Source organism: Nannospalax galili, unplaced genomic scaffold (genome assembly GCF_000622305.1).
Source record: "Nannospalax galili isolate Female #2095 unplaced genomic scaffold, S.galili_v1.0 scaffold192, whole genome shotgun sequence".
NCBI classification, from domain to species: domain Eukaryota; kingdom Metazoa; phylum Chordata; class Mammalia; order Rodentia; family Spalacidae; genus Nannospalax; species Nannospalax galili.
This window is the reverse complement of record NW_008331810.1, coordinates 310,739-334,078: the sequence shown is the minus strand read 5'-3', so window position 1 is coordinate 334,078 and position 23,340 is coordinate 310,739. Positions and strand designations below refer to the sequence as shown.

The 23,340-nt window shown below is 44.3% G+C and overlaps 1 protein-coding gene across 4 annotated transcripts in view; it reads right to left on the bottom strand.

Moving 5' to 3' along the window:
- Kcnj15 (potassium voltage-gated channel subfamily J member 15) overlaps positions 1-22,953 on the bottom strand; it is a 48,956-nt gene extending 26,003 nt beyond the window's left edge. For 2 of the 4 annotated variants that reach the window (XM_029560526.1, XM_029560528.1), the window contains exons 1-3: positions 22,878-22,953; positions 22,198-22,246; positions 21,797-21,911 (exon numbers count right to left, since the gene is read on the bottom strand). The gene's annotated coding sequence lies outside the window, so the exon portion shown is untranslated. Of the gene's footprint in view, positions 1-21,796; positions 22,045-22,197; positions 22,247-22,877 lie in introns of those variants that run through there. The other 2 variants (XM_029560525.1, XM_008826905.3) reach the window with 1 other exon arrangement.
- Positions 22,954-23,340: the final 387 nt, after the last annotated feature.

The window sequence follows — 23,340 nt, the reverse complement described above, 5'->3', positions numbered from 1 at the left end:
TTGTTTAAGTGCAAATCTGGAGGTCTCTCCTTAATGGCTCTAATCTCCTTATCAAAGAGAGCCTCTCTTCCAGCACAAGCCTTGGCTGTCATATTATTAAGCTTCCTAGTGCTCTTTTCCTATCCAATTCTTCTTGTCCCACTTGTTCTTTTTCATTGTAGATATGCATAATATTCACCATTAATAACCACACCACAGCCAGTTCAACATTAGGCAGTTTCAAAATGTCTTTCATAGAAGAAATTGTACATCACATTTTAATTTAACCTCAGGCAAATTTTTATGCCTCAGGCAGATAACAGCCAGATACTTTACCAAAATATCTCAGTTGCTGTTTAAGTCCTTGTTTTATTACCAAAAAAAAAAAAAAAAGAAAGAAAGAAAAGAAAAGAGAAAAAAACTTCTTCTAATACCTAAGATATCAGCATTCTCCCAGACAAGGACTGGAAACCTCATTTATTCTTTTCACATACATGTGCTCCAAGAATTAGCAGCAAAGTCTTCAATATTTTCTAGACTCCAAACATAAGCACAAATGAGGGTTATATAGACCTTTTATATCATCATTTTATGACTATCAACTGGGGTCTGTGACTCTTTTCATGATGGGCCATGTTATCTCAGGAAAAATTCCTTCCTGAGTTTACCTGGTCAACATAGCTTACAAAGTAGATATCCCAGGCATGGGTCAGAATATCTTCTGCCTTTTGATCCATAGGTAGGACAGGCTAATTGGTCTAGGACTTGGCGAAACAATTATTGCAGTTTACAAAAGCTGATATCACTAGCAGAAATCTAGGTATCTGTCAGGTTTAATCTATACTTTTCTTGGGCTAATTGGACCAGATGCCTCATCAAACCATTTGGTAAACTTTTCATTTTCTCAGTTTCACATCTTGATCTGCAGTTAGACAGAGTAAGTGGAAACTATCATAGAGTTTCAAGATATTACAGAGTAGGAAAATTCCCAGGGTCATGAAAACATCACAGAGCAATAAAACATCATCAAGAAGTAAAAGATCACAGAATTGCATTTTAAATAAGTAAAACAAGAGGAAAGTACAAAATAGTCTAAGTGTCAGAGACAATTATATAAGAATACAGTTAGTCATAAGAATATAACTTCTCCTAATTAGTTTCCCTCTCCCTCTAGAACATGTTGAGCCAGGCCACCACTAGAATGGCCCATTATGCTCTGCTTACAGAATTCCACTGCTTTTCTAGTCAAACCTTCCAAAGTCTTCCACACATCTCCAAAAAACAACATGGTTAGGTTCTTCACAGCAAGGCCCCACTCTCTGATACCAACTTCTGTATTAGCTACTTTCTGTTGCCGTGATAAAACACCATGACCAATGAACCTTACAGAAGAAAGAGTTTATTTGCTTATAGTTCCAGAGGGATGAGTCCATCATGGCAGGAGGCAGGTGAGCAGAAAGCTGAGTGCTCACATCATCAAACAGGCACAGGGAAGCAAGAGAGACAGACTAGAAATGGGACATGACTATAGGCTCTCCAAGCCTGCCCCCGGTGACGTGCTTCCTCCAGCAAGGCCATGCCACCTGAACTTCTGCAAACAGCACCACTAACTGGGATTCAGTATTCAAATCCTTAGCTCATGGGGGGCGGTATTCCTCATTCAAACCACAAGCTCCTCGCTGCCCAGCTCATCAGTTCCCATTATCTGTTAGTCGAAACCTCATTCTTGGTTGGTGAACATGGTTATAAGATCCCGCCATAGCTACCCCAGCCTCCTGGCTTTGGCACCATACGTTTCCTCTGCATAGTGCCTGCTCGCATTGAGCGGCTCACAGTTGTCACAATGAGCTGTCCCTCTGTTGACAGGTGTCATGCCTTTCACCATGGCTTTATGGTTTCCTTTGCCTGTTACTCTCCCTTGGATCTTCTGAAACACTGCTTACTTTAGGAAAGTACTTTCCTTGCCTGTAGTGATGGATTTGATGCTTTCCCTCCATGGTTGCCTATGCTTCCATCTCCCAGAATCCTTAGCTCAGCACGGTAGAACTGTTTGTTTCCATGTGTATATTCGATTATGGTGGTTATCCATATGAGAGTTGAGAATACACATGATCACCACTGTGCTGACAGTGTGTATACTTCTAGCTCCACACTTTAACTCTGGTCAACTCTGATCAACACAAGTAAATGTGGGCCCAGATAAGTTAAGTGTTTGCCTAAGATCACACAGGTAGCCAGTACTGATGACCATATCTAGGCCATGTTCTGTCTCACTCCAAACCTATTGCTCAGGGCCTTCACATTCCAAAGCTTCTCACTGGAATGTAAACTGCCTATGCTGCATGTGCCAGCTGCGTGCTATTGTGTGCTGAGTGCCCATGTGCATGAATGAAAGCAAGGGGAACTTGAATTTTCCAGTTGTGGAGGGGTAGCTCCAAGTCTCACCAAGAATGCTGCTGCACATCCACTGTAGTAAGGAGCTGAGTTAAAGGAAAGTCGTCCAGCTCTGCCTCTGCACCCCACATAACTCTCTGCTGATGGAACATGTCAGCATTCCCTGGAGGAATACAGTGTTGAGTCATCAAAGATGAAGTCACCAACCTCCACCCTGAATGTCCTCTTGTTCCTGTGTTATTTGAACAGCCCTCACAGTCCCCCAAGCTAGAGGCTGAAGTATATCTCCTCCCTTCCTCTGGTTCTCTGGTCCCACAGTCTTCAGTTTTATCTCATGAATAATCTTGTTTTCACCCCGTTCATCTGTTCTTTTGAGACTCTCTGATGCAGACCCTGTGCGTCTCCTCAGCAACCCATTTCAGGACTTTGTGTGTGGTTCCCCTGGTTCCAACGGACCCTCTTTACTCTATCCACCTTTTCGAGTCAATGTGTCTAAAATGCAAAATCAATTGTTTTTAAAGCGAGTTGTCATTGAAGGTGCTCATCCTTGTCCCCTCAGGAACAGTGTCCCTGGAAGATGACAGGTAGTCCAGAAATGTTTCCATGTCTCACGACTCTGGAAATGAGTCAACAAATCAATCAAAAAATAAATCACTAGTCAATACATGACTTGAGAAATGAAGACCTGCCAAGACATGGTCAAGGACACGGGAGTGGTTTCTGTCCTTTTATCATTGTATGCAAAGTTTTCTATATTGCTTTTTTAAAAAATGATTTATGTTTGCATACTGTTCTCTCTCCATGGGAAACGAATGTTCTTGAAATCCTCTAGGCTAAGGAGCACATCTTTGTATCTCTTTTGACTCAGACAGTTTTGGAAGGTGAACTAACCCATATGCTGTGACTCACTAATATTCCGAGGAGGTGCTGGGCATGCAAAGGTGACTTTCTTCCTGAGAATGCTTTACTTTTTAGGGTTTAATCACTAGCACGATAGCTGCACTATCAGAGGCTTCCACTGAAGAAGTTCAGCGTTTTTCACCTGAACACCAGTTATCATTCCTTACTTCTCACGTCTGACCACCAAACATCCCTATAGAAAACTGTACTCATCGGTGACTATTTGAGCAGCTTTATCAAGAACATCTTTGAGAAGATGAAGGATTAAACTTGGAAATCATCAAGTTCAAGAAGGAAGGATGGAAGGTTCATGGGTGGGCAGATGCTTCCCCCAATCCCCCTCAATTCTTTCCATTGGCCACCTAAGCATCACATTTTTTTTCTTTTTGTCTTTTTGAGACAGGTCTCCCTGTAGCCCCAGCTGTCCTGGAACTCACTATGTAGACCAGGCTGGCCTTGAACTCACAGAGATCCACCTGCCTCTGCCTCCCAAGTGCTGGGACTATAGGCGTCAACCACCACTCCCGGCTTCTAGCATCACTTTTTATATCCAGCATTTGCTTCCTAAAATAAAAGGGGTTATAATTAGCTTGAAAAGATCATTACCACCTTCTTAATCATGAGAAACAGGATCAAGTTTCAACTGTGCTATCTCATTACCACCTTAAATATATTTTAGGAATATGGTGATAGATGTTATAAAACTCACACACCATGTAGGACTGGAAATTATGAGTCTGAGTCTCAGTGGAACCTTTCATTCCTCCCTCAAGCTCTAAACTATGGTATTGTTTTCTTGATAATTTCATTAAGTCCCAGTTAGTCCTAATCACCAACACACCATTCTGCAAGGATTTAACACTTTTGAGGTCTTCCAAGTATATAAAGGTCAGTGAAATGAGGTTCAAGCCTTCAAACCTATACCATTAAATAGAGGTGACAGGCCCATGCATTGTTTTTATATCCAGCAGACTAGACCCTTCATGTCTAAACAGTACCCAATTGCCCATGGATGCTTATGTATTTCTATGATAAAGTTTAATGTTCCTTGATTCATATGGTTTCTCTCATTCCAAAAGACTGTAAACTTCAGGAAGATAGGGATCTGATCTTAACCTCCATGTTAACCATATCTGACACAGATTTGGCTAGGGTCACACGAATGAATGTAGAGAGGACTGGAAGTTTCTGGAGAAAGATTTCTTTCAACTGGAAGAATCAAAGAAGTCTTTGTGAATTTTCTATAGTAAAGAAGAAACACAAGAAAAAGCTTTGCCCATGAGGGAGAGATCAACTAAGAAAAAGTGTGGAGCGGTGAAGAATTTTTGGAGTATCATCAATCATCATCTGTGTTTCCAAACTGCACAAGAGCGTCACCCGGGGACATTCAAGATGGGGACATTCAAAATGTGCTAACACTTGGCCCCAGTACAAGCTAATCAAATCAGAACCTTGTGGAAGGAACGTGGTGGTAGGACTTGAGTCTTGCTGCTTTTCAAACAGCTTTTCTTGCTTCTAATGTGTGCCCACGGTTGAGAGTCACTGGGGTAGCACAGATTAGACAAGAGGGATTGGGGTGCACCAGATGGATTGTATGAGGTGATAGAAGTCAGACTGAAAAGTTCGACCTTTCTTTTCTAAATATTTTATGTATTATTTTTAGTCTATGTGTATGAGTGTATTGCCTGCATGTATATTAAGTGCACCTGTGTTGTGCAATTCCTGAGGAGGTCAGAAGAGGGCATTGGATCCCCTGGAACTGGAGTTACAATGACTGTTAGATGCCATGTGGGTGCTGGGAATTGAACCAGAGTCCCCTGCAAGAGAAGCCTGTGCTCTTGATTGCTGAGCCATCTCTCCAGCCCCAGGTTTGATCTCTCAACAGGCAAAATGAATATGGTCTTATCTAGCTAGCTGGATTGGAAGGCAGGAATAGACCCATGGAGTATTTTGAACTTGCCATGAGCTCAGGTGGACCCTCACCTTACTTTGCCATCAGGTAAAATTCACATAGCTGTTATCTGTGAAGAGGTGACGGGTGAATGGGAGCGAGCAGGACTTTGGGTTTGCTGCTTGGATGGAGGAACCAGGGAAAGACAGAGAGCGCTGAGGGTGGCATGGGGAGGCTGGCTCTGAGCAGGCTTCCTTAAAGAAGCTTATCTACAGGAAGCCAATTTGTGTAGAAGATGGAAATTTTGGAACCACTGGACCGAGAAGAAGAAGTTGGCCATATACGATTCAATGACATCTTCACAAAAATCCAGAGACCACAACAGCCAAGGGCAGAGCATAGTGACTGCCTGAGCGGAGGGGAAGAGAGTGGGATTTCCTGAGAACAACCAGAAAAAAAGCAGCCAGGGGGTTGGACAGCTGTGTATGTTTATCCAAATGACTAAGAAGGCAGAGTTTTAAGAAAGAGGATAAGCCCCATACATCAAGGATTTGATGGAGGACAAGGAAGGTAAACCTTGGAGAGGAAGGGTCTCCTGCTTCAAAGAACACAGCCACCGATATGCTGATTCATTCTTTGTGTGCTGTTCTGGACTCTTCTAGACACTGGGGCTCAATGTGCTGGAATCACACTAGGGATGTAGCTCACTTAGTAGATGCTTGCCTAGCACGCACAATGTCCTGGGCTCTGTCTTCATCCCTGCATAAAGCAGGCGTGGTGGCTCACATCTGTAATCCAGGAACTTCAGTGGTGAAGAGAAGATCAGATGTTCAGGATTGTCTTTAACTCCACGGTAAGTTTGAGGCCAGCCTGGGCTATCTGAGATCCTGCCTCAGAACAAACACAAAGAGCAGGAATAGCTCTGAGACTCATGAATGACAACTAAACCAGTGTGATATGCGCACAGGTGCTTTGGTGGAAGAAGACCAGATTGCAGGGTATGGGACAAACTTGCAATGCCCCCCCGCATCACAGGACCCCATAAGGGTCCAAGCACGCACTTGTGCTGTGCGCCACCTGTGTGTCATGATACTTCATTGATGCTGAGGAGCCCAGAAGTGTTGGCTGAGTGTGGAAGAAGTGAGTCAACTCGACTGGGGGCTGACAAGGCCTCAGTGGTAAAGGTCACTGGAACAGGAGATTGCAAACCCCACGTTAGAAACATAAACACTTGTAAACCACAGAAGGTGGATGTCCAAGGTCACAGCACACTCATCAGCTGTGTAAGCTAAAAACTAAGGGAGCACACTGAGTCTACTGGTTATGTGATCTGGTTTGAGAAGAGCTATAATTTAGGATCACTAGCCATCAATTAGTCCTGTTTTCCTCATCTGTACAATGAGAGGTTTGGAGGAAATGACCTCAAAGCTCTCTTCCAGCCTGGTGCACAGTGAAGGTTAGAGCACACGTGGAGTTCTTAGGTTTTTTTAATGTTTGTGTTGGATGTTAAACTATTAATATTTAAAAAGTACTGTGACAGGGTTCACACAGCCCTATTGGGACTATATCCACACAGTGCTGAGTTTTAGAAACCTACTTGGTTTTAAAATAAATTTCCCTGTGAAATTTAAACTTAAATTCTGGTGGGAGAAACCTTCTTGGGTTCAGGAGAATTGCAAAGCTTAAGTCATAGGTTGGACGTCAAAATAGTCCAACTAGGAAATCATTAGAAATGTTTTAAGTCCTCAATATTTACAAACATGGCAACTTGTTTTGTGAATACTGGGAGAAAGGTAGTTTTCTAATATCAGGCTGTAATGCTAAGGTGACTCTTCCCAGAGTTCAGATGGACTTGGAACAATATGTAGACCTTTCTCTAGTCCTCTCAAAAACTGGAAGTAACAGTTAACCAAGCTATGGGGCTGGAGAGATGGCTCAGTGGTTAAGAGCACTGATTGCTCTTGCAGAGGACATGGGATCAATTCCCAGCACCCACAGGGTGCCTAACAATCATCTGTAACTCCAGTTCCAGGGGATCCAACACCTTCTTCTGACCTCTTTAGGCATTGCACAGCATGGGTGCACTTATACACAGGCAGGCAATGCACTCATATACACAAAATAAAAATAATAAATAAAATATTTTTAAAAAGAGTTACCCAGGCTTGAGGGCTCTGATGAGCTAGCTATGTATTCCCACAGTGCTCCCCATGGCATCAGATGATCTGCTTGGAGTGATACGGGCAGCTAGGGCTTGGGACCAGTGCAGCATCAGCAGCACAGCACACATTCACCTTTCCACTTAAGAAAGCCTGACAGTGCCGCTTAGCTCAGCCTCCAAGAACCTGCTTTTGGGGCCACCTAGTGACCCCCCTCCCCTCCAATGCAAGCAGAGTTTTCCCATTTATCTGTCTCTAAAAGAGGGAGCTGAAAGTCAGGGAAATTATGTCATCTGAAGATGGAGGGAGGTGCCAGGAAGGAACTACAGTTGGTACTACCTGATGCCAGGAAGACTCTGCTGTACAAAATCAGAGGGCTGCCTTTCAGGATGCCTTGGCCACTGGTGAAGTCATCTGTAAACCCGCCTCCTACATATGAAGTTGCTTATGATACCCATGACTTCTGTAGAACTGTGTAAAGCGCGGATGACCAAGGACTTCAACAACTACTTAATAGTGACTGTGTTTGTCTTTTTTCTTTTGAGGCAGGGTCTTGCTAGGCAGCCCAAGTGCACAAGTTGGCTTTGAACTTGAGAGCTGAGATTGTGCTGTGTGCCACACACTCAGTGCTTAGAAACCATCTATATCTTGTTCTTATAAAGTGAAGAATAAGATAGTTTCATTTTAGTCCTGTGTAAATATACCATTCTGGTCACATTTTCAGATTTTGGTCATTTATTTCTTTGTTTACGATAAAATGTGATCATCACCAATTCATCTTCTATAATTTATGCTCAACTTTGTGTTGGGCATGTGGTGACTGGGTTGGAGTCAGACATACAGATTTGGGGTCAAAGCTTCTGGTTATGACTTTGCACGGGGGAAGCCTCTTCAGGTCTAAAGAACCACCCATTGGACCATCTCAAAGATGAAGGGAGGTGTCTTATGAGAGGAGACTGGACCTGAAACTTTGGACAAGTCATTTGGTCTCCCTGACATTCAGCTTCCTCATTTGAAGGAAGGCACATGGGAAAGATCCTTGTATTAGGGCAGATGACAATCATTGACCTGAGCATGCCCAAGCCTGGTGCAGAGTCAGACTCAGCAAAAGGTAGTGGGGCTTTTTTCAGTCAAGTACAAGGGGCTGACAGTCTTATGCAGACTTACAGGGACTTCTCGAGTCCCAGGAAGGTGGGGGGCACTGACTCTGATTGCTCAAATGGGGAGACAAGAATATTAGTGCTTACTATCACGGACACCTTCAGTCATCTTTAGTCTAGAAAAGGTTAGATTCAGGGAATGCAGAACTTGTCAGGCTCCCCAGTGTTGGAAAACCTGAGCCTGGATTAGCCTGAGAGGTGGATAATGAGGTTCTAATAGGCAAAGCAAAAACTGGTTTTCCAGGAAGGGGAATTAGAATGAGGTAGAGGGAGAACTTAGGAGAAACTGAATGGGACTGACAGGGAGAGGTGGGACCAGAGCAATGGTGAATTGGAGGGCTGGTGATGGCACTCTGGGGAGTCAGGCCATCTTCTCCTCCCTCAGGCTCCACTGGTAGGTGGCTTAAATGATCAGGTACAACAGATGCAGCCACGGCTGTTGGTGGTTACAATCATTCTCAGGACAAGAGACCCAGAGAGCAAAGGTACTTGCTGTTCCCTCTGCTCTGATTTCTAACAGCCTTGAGGTTTCTATCCATCCCAGCTCAAGCAGTAGGCAGCCAATTTACAGTTTCCGGGGGTTTCCTGCACACCCACCCATGTTTTCCATTGAGGTCTGTGCTTTTTCCTAGACCCACCCGGATTCCAGGGCCTGGCTGGCAGCCTGCGTGCCAAGCTCGGGCTCTCTCCCTTCGTCACTGCCTTCTCGAAATGAAATACAGGAGAGATTTACCTTTCCAAGGCTCTGAGGAAGTTTTCACAGAAAAAAAGAAGAAGCCTGTCACATACTTAGCAGGGCGATGTCTAACTCACAAAGTGCCGTCAGTCCTCCAGGGCCTTCATAGCCAACTTTTGAATGGAAAATAACAGTTTTTAAAGGCAAACTCAACAAACAAGTTCTTTCCCATCTCAGCTCTTCTCAGAATCAGAGGCTATGAGGTATCATACTGTGTGTGTGTGTGTGTGTGTGTGTGTGTGTGTGTGTGTCTGTGTGTGTGTACATGGAGGCTAGAGGAAAACCTCAAGCTCCTTCCTCGTGTGTCAAGCACCATCTACACCTTTTTAAAACCTGGGTCTCTCTGGCCTGGGACTCTCCCATTCGTCACATCGGCTGGCCAAAGAGCCCGGGACCTGCGTCCTTCTGCCTCCACAGTGCTGGGATTACAAGCACATGACCACACCCTGTTTTGTTTTGTTGTTTTGCTGCATTCACATAGATTTTGGGTCTTCAGGCTTTCAGGGCACACACTCTATCAACTGGCCGTCTGCCTAGCTCTATAATACCTTTTATAGATTAAAGAAGCTTCTTGAAGATGTTGTAAGAGGGCAGCTTACACTCCAGAGTTTAGGCTTTCTTCACAAAATAAGATTTTTTTTCAAGTTTTTTGACCTGCTTTTTTTTTATTAACTGATTTTTTTTTTTTTTGTGCGTGTGTGTATTTCACACAGAACATCTCAAACAATCTTACTCATCTTTATACCCGCATCCCAAATGGTACCCTCCCATAGCCTCCCCCCATATTATCTGCTGAGTGCTGAGTCTAGTCAGCCTATCTAGAGTTCCTTGTTTTAGGAAGATCAGCTCTTCCTCACGTAGCAGCAATCAGTTGTCAATATTCCTTTAGATAAGATTGGGGTCTGTTGTTCATTTTCCTATTTCTATGCTGGGTTACTGTCTGGGAGTCTCTTGGGCCACCCTGGCCCATATCTCAAAGGAAGGTATCTCCTGTCTGGCATTGTTTTAGTCAGCCTATCTAGAGTTCCTTGTTTTAGGAAGATCAGCTCTTCCTCACGTAGCAGCAATCAGTTGTCAATATTCCTTTAGATAAGATTGGGGTCTGTTGTTCATTTTCCTATTTCTATGCTGGGTTACTGTCTGGGAGTCTCTTGGGCCACCCTGGCCCATATCTCAAAGGAAGGTATCTCCTGTCTGGCATTGTTTCTTGTTATGTAGCCTTTAGCGATACACATGGACTCTTAAGAAATATACTGATCACTTTAATCTTTGATTATGCTTTTCTTTCGGGTGTTTAAGAACATACTGTTGGCCCAGATTAACCAATTTATTTTTACTCTTAATGTCATTTGAGGATCTGTTCCTCAGGGGTCACATGGTTTTGGGAGGAGTCCCTGGCTTTCTTTTACCAGTTCCATCTATGTGAAGATAAGTCGAAGGTCCTGTTCGACCATGGCTGGCTTCACTTGGAAGGATGGAGGAAATGTGTCCTTTGTGTTGATCTGTAGCAGGAGGTCTCCAAAGACAGCGCGGACCCAGAGCCCTGGGATTCAGCAAGAATTCACTTCACTTCTTGGTCCGCAAATAGCCCGCCAAAAGGAGCCCACGCCTCTGTACCCTGGCTCGCAATCCCAGTAACTGCTGACAGACTGCATGGCGTGGACCAATCAGAAAACAATACACTGACTAAAGGGACTTGGGGGCGGAGAAAAGGGAGATATAAGGCCTGCCCCCTCCTGCATTAAACGAGTCTATAGCACCTCGCCTAGTGCTTGCTTCTACCCGACTCCCGGGGTCTGTGTGTCGTGCTCCACGCCTCTTACCCCCTAATCGGCAGGGGACCAGATCCAGGTTAGGGTCTTCACAGCTGGCCTGAGGAGAGCCCACAACATTGACCCTCTTCTTTGTAGACTGGACACTGGTTCAAGTCCATCTGGTGGGGTCTCCATAGACTCCTTGATCAAGAGGACAGGTGACTCAGGTAACTCCCCACAGTTACAGGACATTTTGAGAGATGATCCATTGTCCCCTGGAACTTAGTCAACCTTGGAGGGCAAGGAGCAAAAACTGTCCTTTAAGTCCCTCTGACCAGATTAGTATAGGCCTTAAAGTATGGCTGTTAAACATCCAAGAAGGTCAAAAACAAAAACAAAAACAAAAAACAAACCCAAATCAAAACAAACAATAAAAAAAAAGCAGAACTGTATGATAAGGAAATCAGGCCCTTGGGGAGGAAGATAGGAATCAGTTTTGATCATGCGAGGTATTTGTTCCCTATCAGTTCATAAAACAGAAGAGCACAGTGGTTATCAGCACTTTCGCCAGAATCACTGCCTGGCATTCTACTATTATCCTTGCAGTAGGAATTTCTCTGGGATTTTCAGATAGGGAAACTAGGAGACGAGATAACTCACCCAGATTCAGGTACCCTGTGAGTGGAGACTCCACCCAGGGCCCCTTTCTCCAATTCTCACCCTTTCCCCCCCGCAACTAACTTGAGAAGAGCAGCCTTGTGCTTCGATTATTGGGGAAGAAGAAACAGGAACAGTGAGGACCCAGGGGAAGGAGAGGACCCTGAGTGTCAAGGGAAGATGCCATCCTCTGTGGACCACGTCCCATATGCCCTGTGGTATGCAGCCTGCAGTCTGGAGTCTGAACTCCTGGAATTCACATGGAGGGATGTCCCAACTTCAAGGAGGAAAATCCGGGCACAGGGCCAGGTTGCTTCTTTTATCAGGATGACCCTCTAATTCCTTCACCACTCTCTGTTCTCTCTCTCTCTCTCTCTCCCTTATCTCTGGACAATTCCAAATACTGTCATCACACACCTGTGCTCTGCTATGAGGAGGTTTCCAAAGTGTGTTGTTCGTTTGACTGATTTCTTTCCTACCTTCCCTCCCACCTTCCTCTCCTTCCTTCTTCCTTTTTCTTTAAGAACATCTCAATTTGTAGTTCAGGCAGGTTTTGGAACTGACAATCCTACCTCCATCTCCCAAGAACAGAGATGACAGATATGTGATATCATGTCATTTGACTTTTAAAAAAGGTGAGGAAAAACAAACCAACCAACCAAATGCCAGGCATGGTGAGCACACCTCTAATCCCAGCCCAGCGCTCCCTGAGGCAGAGGCAGATGGATCTCTATGAGTTCCAGGCCAGCTGGGGCTACAAGAAGACCCTGAAAGACCAAAAAAAAAAAAAAAAAGTGTTTGTTTTAGAATAATCTGCCCATGTATTTTTCAAATGTACTGTTACACTGATATTTCAGTGCACTTCTGCGTAGTCACAGCCCAGCACTGAAAATCCAGACAAGAACTCCAGCAACATGAATCAGAAGCTGTATGCAGGTCCATGGCCGGCGGGGACCTGGCTTTCCTTCCTCAGTCTCTTTCTCTAGTTCGCATTACTGTCTTTGTCAGGTCCTGTTTGTGTTCAGAAGGTTGCCGCTCTTATGAAAGAATGAGCTTGAAAGGTCTTGCTTTCATCAGGGCAGTAATTAGCAAATTTGGATCCTGCATTATCTTTCCTGTTTTTTATTGGAAACACATTCAAGAATGGGCTTGTAATTTATTCAGTGTTTTGGAAAACTGAAGTAAATCCCTGGCAAAAACCAGGTACTCGCCCAGTTCCACTAAGGTGCTGCGAGCTCCCTTCCAAAGCCAGTTTCGCCCATCTGAAGCCTGCAAGCAATATGCAAGTGACTTAACCTCTGTCCCCTGCCTGTCTGACTTCCGAGGAGGCTGGTGATAAGACTTCTTTGGGTTGGGAAGGGTTCAGTACTGTGTGTCCAGTCTTCTTTGGGTCATCTGTCTATCAGGCCTGATGACTGGCATCCTCGCCTGCATCTTCTCAGGACAAGCTCAACCCCAGGGCACATGGCAGCCACCTGCACTGGCTTCTGGCCTGATGCTTTCTCCTTCCCATCACTCTTGGAGTACCTTTCTTGTTCTGCAAGACTAATCTGAAAGGCCCCAGTTCTCCCCCAACCACCTTTCTGCCTTTGACTATCCCCATCCCTTGGTGAAGGTCCCTCCTTCAATTCTCACCATATTTTGCCAGGCACTGAGTATTTTTATGTACCTTCCATCTCCTACTCACATCTCCCCTTGAGGATACCTGGAATTTCCTTGAGATCAAGAACTAAGTCTTGGGCCAGTGAGAGGGCTCACTTGCTATGAGCACCTGCCACCAAACCTACAGACCTGAGTTTGATCCCCAGAATCCACACAGTAAAAGAGAACAACTCTCACAAACTGTCTTCTGACCTCCACAGGCATACTGTGGCCATGGCGTGTGTGTGTGTGTGTGTGTGTGTGTGTGTGTGTGTGTACATACACACACATACTATATATATATATACACACATTTTATATATATATATATATATATATATATATGAGCTAAGTCTTATCATCCAAATAGATAGATAGAAGACTTCTCAGCCTCCTGAGAGCAAGCCCTCAGTGAGACCATGTGGGATGGAGATGATTTAAGGGCAGAGCCTAAACATTTAAAGTAAAGAGGGGAAATGATTTAAAATCTCATTTACAAACATTTCCACTGACCACAGGCTAATGAGTTAGACCATTTCTTCAGATAGTGAAAAGTAAACAATCTGCTACATAGAAAGTGTAGTGTAAGAAACTTCCCCAGGATATTGAGCTAGACAAGTAAATATCCATAATTACAAAAATTCATGTTTAAATATGCAAACCCTCCTGAAGCTTCAGGCTCCGTAATGTTTCTCATGGGCAGCTCTCGGACAGAATGAGGGGCTCTGAGGAGTTTAATATTTCATCTTTAACATAGGCAAATCTAGAAAATTCTCCAACGTAAAATCTGAGTCAATACCACTATCACCATGGGTGTGTTAACCCAACTCTTATCTGAACAGAATGTTTGGAGGAGACCAACATGATGTTAATTCAGTTGCCTCCTGGATTTGCCTCCATGAATCAAATCACCCTTTAGCACCTTGGATTGCACTTAGTTCTTCCTTTCCTTTCTCCTTTTTCCTCCCTGGGATCAGAATTCCCGCCCATGCTGACCCTGCCAGCTCTGTTTCCCTCCAAGTCTCTTCATGTTCTTCTCCCCCAAACGCTTCAAGTGTTTCTTATTTCCCCTTGATTGGATTTGCTCTGTTACTATTACATTGTAGGGACATGATGCTGCTCTTTCTCTCTTCTCAAAGATGTTTCCCTCCTGAACACCCCCCATCCAACTCCAGCACCCGATCCATCCCATCATGATGTTCACCAAAGGAGATAACATTCCACTTACTAGTTGTCAGATATATGCATTTTCAAACACTTCAGATGAAAAGTCTGTGCTGTATTTGCAAGATAGGATGGATGGAGAATTTTGAGGTAAGGGATGATGTAGTAAAGGCAGAATTCTTCTGTGTCAATGCACACAGACTCACTGGGCAGGGCCTGGGGGACCCCCCTGGGTGAAACCCTGGGAGCAGAGAGGAGAATCAGGCAAAAGCTCTGTTGCCAAAGCAGCCTCAATCCTGCCGAGGAAAGACGGGAGTACCCAGGCCATTATAACATCAAGTGAAATGGTATGAAATGCCTACATCCAGGAAAAGGGAGGTTTCTACTTAATGCCGGATCTGAACAAGATCTGAGTCAAAACCAGGAGGGAAAGTTTACAGCCTCAGTGAGGGCAACTAAGTGATACACAGAGTTATGTAAAGAAGAAGCTAAAATTAAAATAGAGGCTGGACATTGTCTTTCAGAAGAGTAATAAAATGTGGTGGATGCAAAACTAGTTCTTGATGGGGATAGCAAGATGGCTTTTTGGGAAAAGGTGCTTTTCGCCAAGACTGACAACTGGAGTTTGATCCCCAGGGCCTACACGGTAAAAGGAGAGAACCAACTCCCACAAGTTGTCCTCTGGCCGCCACACACACACACACACACACACACACACACACGCACATGCACACCCTATCCAGTGAGGACCCAGTTGATTTCCAGACACAAATATGAAGCATGTTTCAAAGACATGTTTAATTTGGAAGTGACAAGATTCTGCTTCTGTGGATCTGGGTACATTGTCTTGGTTTATCAAAATATATATTTGTATAAACAGACAATTTAATGAAATGGCCTTTTTGAAACCACTTAGTTTTTCCTACTTAATTTTAAATCATGCTGCACTTATGTATGGGTATACATGTGTGTATGCACCTGTGTATCTTTATAAATTTGCTTCTACCTTTTTAGAATAAAGTGGATTGAGAGAAAATGGCATTTATCTTTGAGACACAAAGTTAAAAAAATATTTTCTAGAGTTGACTGGACTGTAAGTGTCCACTGTGAGCTCTAAGGTGCGCCAGTCACCTCCAGGGGTAGTTCTGGGCCCAAAGATACAACTGAGTGCCTGGTGGAGCAGGACCATTACACAAAAATCCCTCTAGGGTCACATGACTCCATCCCACACCAATCACAGCCCACCGCGCGTCTCCAGTGCACAGGAAAATGAGTCAGAGGAGGAAACAGTCACAGGGTGAAAAGAGGTGTGTCCAAAATGAACATACAACAGGAATTCAGAGTTAAAGGATGCCTCTACTGTAAAGATGCTTGGAGGTTTTGAATGTGTCAATGACCATGGTGATGTTTCCAGGGGCCTGCAGGCTTGGAAGGGTTTCCTGAACCTGACTTAAAGACTCAGCTGTTTCTTGCAGAGCTAAAGTTACATGGGGGCCCTTCTTGAACTCTGCTCCTTAGCGGAACAAGTCAGGGAAGGTCCTGCTGTGAGTAGGTGTAGCATCTAAGAGGGTTTCCGACTGTCCCAGACACTGAGTCTTCTGTACATAGGGCCAGGTACTGGATCCCTGAGTATCTGCTGCTTACATGGTCACAGCGCTGTGCTGACAAGAATCAAGCCACAGCATACCGTATGCACCAATTTTATTTAGGGAAGATGGTAAGGTGTCAACTACATTGCCAGCCCTTACATTTAATCTTGACTATGGACTTTATGAATATGGTAGTACTTTAAAAGTAGTTTAGATGGACCAGGAGAGATGGCTCAGCAGTTAAGAGCACTTGCTGCTCTTACAGAGAAGCGGGTTCAGTTCCCAGTGCCCATTTGGCAGCTAACAACCAGTTCTAGGGATCTGATGCCCTCTTCTGGCCTCCATAGGCACATGGTACATAGATACACACACAGGCAAAACACTCATACACATAAAATAAAAATAAATGAACCTTTAAGGAGACTAGTTTAGTGGGCACAGATATTTAAATTTAATATTTATATTTTACTAATTTATTTATTTATTTTGACACGGGGTCCAATTTTCCCCAGGCTGGCCCGGAACTCACTAAGTAGCCAAGGATGACCTTGAACTCCTGGTCCTCTAGCCTCCATCTTCTGAGTTTGGGACTGCAGACTTGGGTCACCACATACAGTTGATGCAGTGCTGGGGATTGAACTCAGGGCGTTGTGCATTCTGGGAAAGCACTTTAAGAACTATTCTACATCGCTGGACTCTACATTTAATCTTGAATATGGACCTTAGGTCAAAATTACCACTTTGAAATTTATTAACCAAGATGCTGACAATAATGTGCCACTATTAATGCAGAACGTTATCTGGTTGGCACGTGTTTGCCTGCATTCATCCCAAGAATCAACACTATTAACTGATAAAAGGAATCAGAAATAGCATCTGTTGATAGAAATAGAGGAGAAAGGAGAGGGTCCCTTGCCAGACACATGGGCATTTCATTGCGGTAACTGCTCAGTGTCCGTTGACGGAAACATGCCTTGTTGATGCACCCAACATTGTTCTGGATTCTAGGCCCAGGACTAGCAAAGGGTTCTTTGGGTCTTAAGTTCAAGACTTTGCAAGTGGGAAGTGTGCAGTATGGACTTCAGGATGTGTGTACTCTGCTGTAAGAGGAACAGATAGCATCTTACCCTGAGGCCTGGACATGAACCAAAGGGTCAGCCATCATGTGAGAATCTGTCCATGGCTGCATGCCAGTGACGTGAGAAGCATCATGTGATCATTAGATTCGTAGACGTACATGTCCATGCTATTTCTGCTTATCATGTCCAGAGTTACTCAGAGGCAACTAGCAGCCATGATTTATATACATTCATTCATCCCTTCACCCCAGAAACAGGCATTGAGACATAAAGTGCAGAATGGGCTTCTCATGAAGTTGATGGGACTCCCCTCAGGGCTCCAGGCTTTCTCCAAAGCCTTCTCCTAATTTTACAACCACAGTTTTACACTCCTGTCCTTTAAGACAGCCCCTGTATTACACAGTTCTTAAGCTCTGTAAAATCTCGACCAGCCTCTAGTTACAGTACTGGAAAAACGCACAAGAATTTCATAACCATCAGTCCGACACCAGGGCGGCTCCGACTGAAACAGGATGAACTCATACCAGACCTCCTGGAACAATCGGGAACCTGGATTCCTCACCAGCACGCTTTTTCTCCGTGTCATGTCCGCTTCCTTAACCGTCAGTGAATTTAGTGTGGTTGGGGAGCACGGCAGGCTTGAGATAACCCTGCACTCCGACCTCTGCAGGAACTGCCAGAACTACGGCTGAGGCTTTGAGCATCATAGTTCAAAGATGGCTCCGCTGGTACATAAAACAGAAACTTAGATTGCTCTGGATTTGAACCTTGGGGGTCTTGGGGGAGAACGGAGCGAGACCTGGCTTACCTGGTTTATTCTGTTACTAACCCTTATGATGGCTTCATCTTTATGTCCTCAATCCCAGGGGAGTGAGCATATGCCTTTCCACTTAAGAACTTCCTACTAGACACCAACTAGCTGCTTGGCACATTATGTGTTTTTATGCCCCAAATCGAAATGCTATACCCTTGTATATCTTCTGATGTGAGCATGACCAGGAAACCTTGATTCATCTTTATAGTGTGAGGAAAATATCTGGTATCTTATGGTACAAAACTTTAGGTATAGAGGCACAAACCAGGCTCTTGAGTTGAGTTGTGGTAACTCTCGGCTTATTGAAGTCTCCCCCATCAGAAGTATTACAGGTAGCTGCACTTCTCCAACCTTATCTTTCTGGAAAGAACACAAATGTGTGTGACTCAAACTCCTTGGGAAAGTATGCGACTCTCTACAAAGATGTCAGCTGTGTTACAAGTGGAGGTTCCTCTATTGCTGTCTGAATGAATCCAGAGAACATGTATCAGAGCTTATCCCTGTCAAACTCAACCATCATCCCCGCCTTTTACAGTGCTGGGGTTGGAACCGAGCGCCTTGTGCATGCTAGGCAAGAGCTCTAGTGCTGGGCTCCCCTCAGCTCTCTCACCCTGCCTTTTGTTAGGAAGGACTGAGTTTTTATTTGGTTTTGGTCTCAACAAAGTAATATTTAGTAAATAAAACTTCTTTTGGGGAATCTGTACTTCCATTAATATTTTTCCCCCTCTGAAGGCAAGGAGTGGCTCCCTCCATTCCTTTAGTTTAAGGAGCACTTGGCTTCCTGTGACTGCTTGGATTTAACTACTTCTGATCGCAGGGCTCAGTTACCTGTCTGGGAGACTGGCACCAGGAAGTTGCTAGTAAAGGGTCCCTTGCCAGGGCACTGTGTCCTTGAGAGGCACAGAGCCAGGTCCATCTGTTGTTCACTTTATTCCTGGGCTATGTGTGCCTCCCTCATCCCTCTAGGGAACTTGAGGTGGTGCAGAGGCAACAAAGGTGAAGGGGAGAGGACAGAGGACAACTTCCCTTTGGTTTGCTTCTTGCCTTTGACCACTACTAAGCAACAAACTCTTTACAAGCACAAAGCTAATACTGACTCTTGCAAGAGCTTCCTGACTGTTTTTGAAGTAGAGTTATTTTTACTTGACAGAAGAAATTAAATGAGACCCTTGAGTTGGTTGCAGAGGAGAAGCATAAGCCGTGTTACTTCTGCGTTACAGTGGGAAGGAGATGCTTCTGGAGGCCACTATCCCTCACACAGCTGCTCCCTGGGACTGGTAAGCACCCCAGGGGCAGGCCATTTGCAGCTGTGCCATGCTGGTTCTAGGATTCTGTATAAATACATGCTGGACTCAACTGAGGGCACTAAAGAGACATATGCAAGAGAGACAGTAGGCTTCTGCAAGCCTCAAGCTGGGTGGGACAGGTTAAGTCAAGTATCTGACAGTCACTGGTTAAGTCAGAAAAGGGCTGCCTCTTGGTCTACTGCCTAAGACACAAGGGTGGTTTTCTTGTCTTCAGCACAATGTTGTCTAGGCAAGTATAATATCATATGCACACATGCATATATGCACACATATATACAGATACCCACACACACATATGATCATTCCTGATTATCCATACACACACATATGCGTGCATGCACACATACATACATACATGCACACATATAAATGCAGGCACACACATAATGCATGCATACAGACATCTAAACACACACATACACATGTGTACACATGCATACACATGTATGCACACATGCAGAAGCACATATAAATGTATGTGCACACATGCTGCATGGATGGACACATGTACACATATATACAGGCACATACCCACATACATGCTTGCACATGCATGCAGGCATGCATACACATACCCACATACATGCATGTGCACACACACACATGCTCCCTCTCTCCCCAACCAGTGCAGAACCCTGTCAAGAGTTCCTCTTGCAGAGAAAAGTGTGCTCAGCCCTGGGGGAAGAGCCAATGAGACCTGCTTTGGTTGGCACGGGGCCTGCTGGCAGAAGAAGCCTGGGTTTCACTCTTTTGCCCCCCAAAATGTGGGCTGTCTGCACTAGTTAAAAGTGTGAGGTGAGGAAATTGGGGAAGGAGCACTTTCTGTAAAGTAACCACGGATGTCAGTGGGAGGGAAGTAAGAGAGGAAGGCGCTTGAGAAACATGTTTTCCCGAAGCAACCAGAATCACATATTCTAGTTCTCTACACCCCCCTCCCCCACAACTACTCATGTGTTTGTTTAACTCGGTGAGGAGGACTCGGCTCCTGCATTTGACTCAAATTTCTAGGTCTAGCACTATAGTCAATCTGGCTAAATGTTGCTATTTTCCAGCCCTGTGTGGAATCCCCACGCACGACCTCTGGGGCACCGTCTACGTGGTCACTTATTTTATTTTACTACAGCTAGGCAAGGAGGAAAGCTAGTAGGAAATAAAATCTCAGGAAGGTTTGGAGAGAGCAGTGCCCTGGGACCCAAGTGAGGTGAGTGCTTTATTAATTCTTCAACTGGAAGTCACCCTAATATGCAGTGTTCACACTCCGGTGGCATTTAAAAGCACATTCCAGTTTTATGTGACACTGTCCTTTGATTTTTAGCACAGTTGTAAATTGGAGAGAATTTTGTCACCCAAGGCTATTACTGACTGTGACCTGTTTGTTTAAATGTTCAGGAGAGGGCAGATGGGTAAAGGATCCAGACTAACAGTGGTTGTGTGTAACTATGAGCCTGTGATTTTGAGGCAGCCAAGAATGAACTTTAAGACTCATTTATAACTTTGACAAAAATCTTCCTTATAAGTTAAGTGGGGGAAATTAACATATATTCAGCTGATAAAAAGAAGTGAACCTGAGCATTTAGATTGTGTAGCACAAAGCTTGTTAAGTTTCCTAAAGCCAACTTCTCCATTTGCTGGAAGTTTTCTAACCTGTCACTTAAAGCATTTGTGAGGCCATGAAATGTCTAAGGAACAACAAATTCTTACTTCCTTCAAGTGACTAAATGAGGAAATATAGAGAAAAGTAGACTGCAGAAGCCGCTCTGGAAATTTCACCAAGTAGAGCATTTATTAGCTGAGGGTAGTTTAAACTCCCGTGAAATTATACTCGATTAGAAAGAAGCATTCTCCATGGGTCATGAACAAAGCTTATAGTTTCTCAAGTCAGAAGTGTTTACATTCCTTATATTCACCACAGAAACTTACATAACTTTTTCTCTTTTCCTAAGGATAGGTAACAGATTTTAAAAGAGTTGGAGCGTTTACCCAACAACCTGAACTGATTTCTCCACTGACAAAGGGAAATAAGTGCTAGTGAATTAGCCAGAAAACTATATAGTCTCTGGAAATCAGCCTCACACTCCCTGTGACATACACAATGATAGAAAAGCAATTGGAAGGAGAACTCAAAGGAATTCTTCCACTCTAGACCCCTCTTACCCACAGCAGGCAGGACAGCATCTGGATATTTTTTTCACAGACAAGAATAAAGCACTCCCCCCCTGTATTTTAGAATCTGAAGTGAAATTTTCATTTTGTTTGGCTTCACAATTCTATGACCAGAAACTAAGAAAAACATCCTATGTTTTTAGATTCTATCCATCATGAACTCTGCAGGTTACCAATAACTTTAAAGAAGGTAAATGTAAAAAAAAAAAAAAAAAAAAAAAAAAAAAAAACCCGCTTTCCACATGTAAACAGCACTTGTAAATTCCCCCAGATAAGCCTGGACGTCTTGAATGATTTAAAGAAGTTTTAAGAGAATCACAACTTTTCATTACCTTTAGAAGTAAAGCTTTTCAAAAACATCTCCAGCATGCTGTGTGCCCCAACGTTGACATAAGTGTGTTCCTCTTACCTGTAAAGAGCTCCGAACGCAATGGGGAATTATGACCAGATCAGTCCACGCAGGTTGCCTTGGAAAGATAGGTGCTTAGGGTTTCTCAAAATGAAGAATCACTCCTCACTGTTTGCTGTCAGTCAAAAACAAGTTGGTACAAGTTTGAGTAGGGATTACCTGGAGGAACTGAAGAGAGAAAGAGATTGCAAGAGAGATTGGGCGGAGGAGGGACGGACAGAGAAGGAGGGAGGGAAGAAAGGAGAGGAAGGGGGAGAGAGAGAGAGAGAGAGAGAGAGAGAGAGAGAGAGAGAGAGAGAGAGAGAGAGAGAGAGAATGACAGAGAGAATGAGAGAGAGGAATCTGGGAAAGGAGCCCATGATGTCAGCATGTATCTTAAGATCTTAAGGAAATCTACAGACCAGCACAGGACTGCTTGTAATGACACCTCCTTCCCAGCTTGCCAGGCACCTGTATAAAAGAAAACTGAAGCCCTTTTAAAAGAATGCCAGTTAATCTCCAGGGGAACTTCACACCCTCTTATCAAAGTCCTTTCTAAGGTCCCTTTGCCTAAGTAAACTATAAACAAATAAACAGATCATTTTTTTTAAGGAGCTCCCTCTACCTCTTTTCCTCTTCCCTCTCCCCACCCTAAAGGAAATACTAATCAGATCCCCACCTCCAGGGAGAGCAGAGAACCCAAGTAGCGCCTGCAGACCATATCTATGTCAGATTATGTCTGAGGGAAATGTCATCCTGTGGAGGGGGAACTGCTGCTTCTGTTCTGCCCTCTGTGGACACAGTGATTTTTTTTTTTTTCCTAATTGGTTTTGTTTTCCCTCATGTATGAACAAAAGAGTTGGAAAAATGTGAGTAAAACTGGGTTCTTCTGGGTGGTATAAAATGGGGTAGGGGGTCTGTGTTAGGATTAGGGTCCTAGAATTCTTATACAGAATTTGACATTTTTTATTAGAAGTGGTCAGGCATACTGGAGCAACTCTAAAGGGAGACTGTTGGAGTGTGGAAACAGTCCCTGTCTCCCTGGAACCCAGCTGTGGGTCCTTCCTACACTTCCCCAGTGCCTAAGGAGGGAAGTGCCCACCAGGCCTTCTGGTAGCAGTATATCCGGGGAGCCTGGGGGCATCCTTAGAGATCAGATGGCTTTCCTAAGAGCTTCCCTTCCCCTGTGGTCAGGCAGGGCCAGGAGGAGCAAAGGCTCTTTGTCACTAAGGAGATTGTGACATACTTGCTCACCCACACCCACCCACAAGCACCTCCAGCTCTGTTCTCATTCAGGGCCCACCTCCTTATCATTGGTCAGGTCTTGGCCTGCAAGGACCTTATCTATGTGGCCTGAGACCTACTCTGGGCCTCCATTTCCCTTGATGCTATCCTTGTCAGCACCGCCTGTCATTTACTGTCTGTGTTCCGTTTTGGAGCTCCATCACACTTGTATTGGCTATCAGACATCTCTTTCCATGAATACGTGGCTCAGCATAAGTCCTGATAAGATCCTGTTTTGACTGAAGGATATGAGTTTTTATACAGAAACGTTAACTTTTATC